The following is a 6,783-nucleotide window of genomic DNA, read 5'->3' as shown; positions in this document are numbered from 1 at the left end:
CAGGTCAGGCAGCATCCATACAGGCAAAGGAATGGCTTGAGAACCTGCATTATAGCTGAGTTTAAAAGAGATGGTCATTGTGACTAAGTGACAGGGGGAGGTGAGGCATGGGTTGGACAGAGATGTGGTGAGTTGCTGATGGACCCATATGTTTTTTTTTGGGGGGGGGGAAGAGTAGGAGGCATTGAGTTTGGAGTTAGCAGCAGGAAGATAAGTAGATACAGATCAGGAGAAAAAAGGGCTAAATTGACTCATGTTGAGTTAGGGGGTGGAGGAGATAGAGTCTCGAAGAAAAGTAAGGAAAACAATGAGTGAAACCAATTAAGGCAGGGATGATCGACAGAGAGAACCAATGAGGTAAGGATGGAGACCTTGTCAGTTGTGTTTGGATGATAGGCAAGTAGAACCAGGTGGGGGAGGAACATGAAACTGGGTGACATAGGATGGGAGGGGGGTGCTGTTGGGGAGGGGGAAAAAAATGAGGATTAGAGAATCTGAGAGGATCAGAGGATGATTGACAGGGAACAAGGGATGAAGGTTACCTGACATTGGAAAATATAATGTTAATATCTTTGGGTTATAAACTACACAGAATAAGAGGTGTTGTCCTTCCAGTTTGGACATCATTGTGGGAACAGAAAGCAGAGCTGAAATGGCATCGAACAGGGAGCTCAAGCTGGTCATTGCAGATGCACCACAAAAATGGTGCTCAAATCACATTTTGTCTCACTGAGGAGGAGACCACATCTAAAGCACCAAATGCAGTAGATATGGCTGATGGAAATGTATGAATTTGTGCCTGATCTGGAAGGGTTGTTTAGCACCTGGAGCGAGGATGTGTACAGACTATTGCAAAAGTAAGTGCTAGGGGACAGGGAGAGAGATATTAACAAATCAAAAAGTCATGGGGAGAGTGGTCCTGTGGAAAGTAAAAAATGGGGAGGAGGGCAAGAGGTGGGGCCCATTTTAGCTGACAGAAATGAAGGATGATAGACTATGCAGAGGCTGGTAGGAGAAAGTGTGAGAAACAGGCAACTATCTCTATTGTTGGGGGTGGTGGGGGGAGGAGGGGAAGGGGAAGTGAGACCAAGTACACAAAAACAGACAAATAATGATCAAAATGTTTGATTATTTCACAGATATGACACAAAAGCCTCAAACTACAAATTATTTTAATATTGTATAGTTTCCACACACAAAAAAAATAAATTACCATGGATAGGCCAAAAGCTAAAATACAGCTGGTAAAACCACCTTTATGTGGATTACCTAATCTGTTTCTTGCTTTGTTTATGAATTCATTACCATGCCACATCACCCTCAGTCTTGAGAAAGCCCAGCCCTTTATTTCACATTATCACAAGTGAACAGCAGCTTGCTATGTAGATAGGCTCATTATCAACATACAAGAAGTCTTTTTCTCTCTTTAGGCAATACTTTCTTCTTTTCTATTCATCGTTTCATGGTCTACAATAAAATGCAGAAGAAAATTCTGAGAAATTACTGTCTCTGAGTCTGCTAACTGGAATGAAGAAACAGCTCACCACTAATAATGTCTGAATGCCTTTCAGATATCTATCAAATTACTTAAACACCAGTTCAGCCTTACTGTAACAAAATATTGAAAATAGTTGAGAAGTAAGTTTGAAAAATTCACTTGTCTCTTGATTCCTCTACCCACCCAACCCCCAAATGATAGTGCAAATATGTTGTTGGAAAACTGCCAGAGCCTTCTGGCTTGCAAAAGCATGAACTCAAGGTACAAGCATCACAATCTTCCAGAGAAAACAAGCTTCATTTTGAAGGTACGAAACAAGTGGCACAACGTACTAAGAGTGCAAAGGTTACGCTAAAGCAGCAGCGCAGGACTTGTATGCATATTCAAGCCAAAGTAGATAAGCATTAAGAAGCATGGGAGGGGGGAGGGAGTGGCAAGATGGCACCCTCCCCCAGTTAGACTTCTAAATATCCAAATTTAAAATTTATAAAAGTGGTTAAGAATAGTATTTACAGACTTTGGAACATTGGAAAATTGAAATGGCTGCCAACGTGAAAAAATCAAAAGCTCAATTGCAAAAGAAATTACCTGACAAAAGTGTTGAAGAACTGAGGCCTACTTACCAAGTTGAAGCCACGGAGTCATCGACTGGAGTCCCCAAGTCTCAGAGGACTCCTGCTTGGTTAAATATTACACCGGCACCGATTGCACAACCGCAAGATGGTGCCAGCTCAGTGACGGGCTCGCCCATGAATCCAGGGTCGCGGGCGGATTGGCCGAGCGAAGACAGACCCACGAGCCTGCAATACCGCCAAGCGGTCTGGGAGCGCGCAGTGTAGCATCGGAAGACGCACCTGCACAGTTGGTGACTCTGCCGGGCATGCGCGGAGCGTAGCGGGTCCGGGAATTACTGGACAAGGTGTGGGCTGTGGGGGAGCCTGAACGGCGGCAAGCTGACGAGATCCAGAAGAGGACATATAATGTTGGAGGAGGAAGAAAGATCAACATTACAGGAACTAACACAGGAAAAACTGAAGACTGAGACCATAGAAGGTAGGCCTCAAAGGAAAGTGATGGAACCTGGACTGGATTCTGTGTTCATAATTTTGGAAGGGATTGCTCATCAAATGGAAAATATGTCAATACAGATGTCTACTCAGATGACTCAAGGATTTATGGAAGTGAAAATTAAATGAATACTATATGTGAAGAAATGACTAATATGAAGCAAGATATTAATGTAGTTAAAAGTGATGTTAGTAGATGTATAAAATCAGTGGACACTGTTCAAGATAACTTTAAAAAGATTGAAAAAGCTAAATGAAAAAAGTGTATGATTCGTTCGTGGATTGGGGGATTCAGAAGAAGGAATTGTTGAAGAAGATTGATTCATTAGAAAAATCAGAGTCGAAGAAATAACACAAGACAAACCTGATTGAGTTCTTTGAGGGGGTTACAAAAAAGGTTGATGAAGGGAAAGCTGTGGATGTTGTCTATTTGGACTTTAGTAAAGCTTTTGACAAAGTTCCCCACAGGAGGTTAGGAAAAAAGGTGGAGGCATTAGGCATAAATAAGGAGGTAGTGAAATGGATTCAGCAGTGGTTGGATGGAAGGTGTCAGACAGTAGTGGTAGACAATTGTTTGTCCAATTGGAGGCCGGTGACTAGTGGAGTTCCTCAGGGTTCGGTCCTGGGTCCACTATTATTTGTTATATATATTAACGATCTGGATGTAGGGGTAGAGAAATGGATAAGCAAGTTTGCGGATGACACAAAGATTGGTGGTGTTGTGGACAGTGAGGTAGATTACCGTAGATTAAAAGGTGATTTAGGAAGGCTGGAGGTGTGGGCTGAGAAATGGCTGATGGAATTTAATACAGATAAATGTGAGGTGCTGCATTTTGGAAAGGCAAATTTAAATAGGTCATATACATTGAATGGTAGACAATTGAGGAGTGCAGAGCAACAAAGGGATTTAGGAGTTATGGTAAATAGTACCCTCAAGGCTGATACTCAGGTAGATGGTGTGGTGAAGAAGGCATTTGGAATGTTGGCCTTCATAAATCGGAGTATTGAATTCAAGAGTAGGGAGGTTATGATGAAATTGTACAAGACATTGGTGAGGCCAAATTTGGAGTACTGTGTACAGTTTTGGTCACCAAATTATAGGAAAGATATAAACAAAATAGAGAGAGTGCAGAGAAGGTTCACGAGAATGTTGACAGGATTTCAGGGTCTGAGTTTCAGGGAAAGGTTGTGCAGACTGGGGCTTTTTTCTCTGGAGCAGAGAAGATTGAGAGGGGACTTGATAGAGGTGTTTAAGATTTTAAAAGGGACAGAGAGTAAACGTGGATAGGCTTTTTCAATTAAGAAAGGGGGAGATTCAAACTAGAGGACATGGTTTAAGATTGAAGGGGAAAATTATAAGGGGAACATGAGGGGAAATTTCTTTACACAGAGGGTGGTGGGGATGTGGAATGAGCTTCCGGCAGACGTGGTCGAGGCAGGATCATTGGTTACATTTAAGGAAAGACTGGATCGTTACATGGATAGGAGGGGACTAGAGCGGTATGGACCGGGTGCTGGTCAGTGGGACTAGGAGGGTGGGGATTTGCTACGGCATGGACTAGTAGGGCCGAACTGGCTTGTTCTGTGCTGTAAGTGGTTATATGGTTATAAAAATAGGTCTTCCAACAAATGAAAACCACCCCAAAATCCACCCAAAAATTATGGGGGTGCCACTGTGAACGGGGGGGGGGGGAGTGCTGCCACCACATCCCAGTCCACTTTGAAAGTGGCGACAGCACAATGCAGGAGCAACAGAAGTCTTCTTTATCCATAATTCCCCACGCCACTGAAACCATTCTGTCAGTGCCAGAGCAGTTCCAGTGGCAAGGGGCTTATGCATGAGGAAGACACCAATTGATCCTGTATTGAGCCAGCCAGGGGTTCCTGTGATGCACACACACAAGTCCTGATATCACCAGATTAACTGGATGAGCCATCTGCCCTTTCAAATTGGCAGAGGAGGTCACCCCAGTAAGTTTTACTGGGTTCCCAGACCACCTCTGAGGCAGCTCTGGGACCCGGGTGGATTTTGACCAAGCTTGCCCAGTTCAGACCTTTCAAATAGCCTGATAATAGGGTCTTTAACCAAGTAACTTGCCCAGTTAACCCCATTTTACATGGCAATTTGAAAGGGCCTACTGTTAAAGCACTAGCCACCAGGGTTAGAATCCAATGCTGTCTGCAAGGAGTTTGCACATTCTCGATGTCTCATGGGTTTCCTCAAGGTTCTCTGGTTTCCTCCCACCATTCAAATTTCATTGGGGTTGTAGGTCAATTGGGTGCATGGGCTCATGGGAAAAAAGGGCATGTACCGTGTTGCATGTCTATAAAAAAAAGATACAGCAGTCAGTGCCCTTTGCTACAGCCTACTGCATCATCAATGAACTCTTTCTTCCCTCAGAACCTCCATGTTTCTTGCATCCATATGCCTCTTTAAGAGAATTTTAAATATCTCTATTGGATCAGCCTTTACCAATTCCAGATAACCCACAACATTAAACTAGTTCCATTTCTTCTTTACCTACTTATGCTTTTACTTTTATCCTACCCTCCACCCCAATCACTTTGTCTATATCTCCATCTCACTTCTTAGCTCTTCCCCAACATCTTAGCACCCTTGATATACATACCATCAGCTCTCCCTACTTTAATCTCAATAAAGGATGCTAGCCTAAAATGTTGATTGACCATTTTTCTCAAAGGTTCCTGACTTGTTGAGTCTCTCCAGTGTCTCATTGCTAATTCAAGGATCCAGCATCTGCAATTTTAGCATTTCTTAGTTAGGTTCATGCATTTGTCCCTAACACTCGTATTCTCAATCTTTCTACCCAACAGAATTCAACATGCACACTGGAGATGCATTTAACAATTTGTGTACTGACAATGACCTTTTCACCTGCAGAAGTATCTAGAACCATAGAACCTACACCACAGAAACCGGCCCTTCAGCCCATCAAAACTATGCCAAAACTATTATTCTTCCTTGTCCCAATGGACCTATACCTTAACCATAGGCTTTTATACCCGTTCCATCTATGTACCTATCCAAATTTTTCTTAAATGTCAAAACTGAGCCACATTTACTTCAGCTGGCAGCTTGTTCCATACACTCTCCACTTTCTGCACAAAACGAAAGAATACCCCCTAATGTTTCCTTTAAACATTCTGCCTTTCACCTCAACCTATGTCCTCCAGCTCTTGTTTCAAATTTATTCTATCTATACCCTTCATACTGGGGACTAGGGAGCATAGTTTCAGGATAAGTGTTTTCTCATTTGAATAGACAAGTAAGAATTTATTGAGAGGGTTGTAGATTTTTGGAATTCTCTATCACAGAGCCGAGGAAGCAGAATCTTTGAACGTATTGAATGCAGAGTTAGACAGATATTTAAACTACAAGGGAGCCAAGGGGTAGAGAGAATAGCTGTGTTGAGACCAAGATTAGATGAGCTATGATCCTTTAAAATTCTGGTAAAGGCTCAATGGCCCAAATTATCTACTCTTACTCCTGTGTTCTTAAGGAACAGGATCATTTATTCGACAAATACCTTTTTTAAAAAAAAACCTTCTTTATCATGGTATCAGCATTTTCTAAGAGAAAGATCCTCAACACTGAAACTACGTTCCTCTATATGTGCTTCATTTTATAACATTTTAAAGCAAATGCAATAAATATTTATTCATGTTTATTACTTTCAAAATTGTTCACCACTTTAGTTACAGCAAGGCAATTGGGTTTCTCAGAATAGGATACACATTTAATTGCAAGTGAACTGAAACTATTTCACTGTTCAAACATAAAAAAGATGAGTTCATCAAAAAATTTTTTTTAAACATACAGCACAGTAACAGGTCATTCCAGCCATGAGCTCATGCCCTAAAATATACAAAATTGCCTACAGCCTATGTTTTGGAAGGTGGAAGGAAACTGGAGTACCTGGAATAAACCTAGCACACATAGGGAGAACATACAGAGCACCGAATTCAAACCCGGGTAGCTGGCACTGTAACAGCTTTGCACTAACTGTGCTGTTAATTCCTTTGTAATCTCATGGGCTTGTAACATTGTAGTGTGTTTAACAGTTAGTTGTTGTCAGTCTTCAACATGATTCAGCATGAGTTCTCAATCACCTGGTTTCCTCTAGCACTTGTTTAATAGAGCCAAGGTTCAAAGGTTCATTTTATTGTCACATAATAATACACATTATAATATGCATG

The sequence above is a fragment of the Narcine bancroftii genome, chromosome 1, assembly GCF_036971445.1.
Source record: "Narcine bancroftii isolate sNarBan1 chromosome 1, sNarBan1.hap1, whole genome shotgun sequence".
Classification (NCBI taxonomy): Eukaryota; Metazoa; Chordata; class Chondrichthyes; order Torpediniformes; family Narcinidae; genus Narcine; species Narcine bancroftii.
This window is presented reverse-complemented; position numbering follows the sequence as displayed.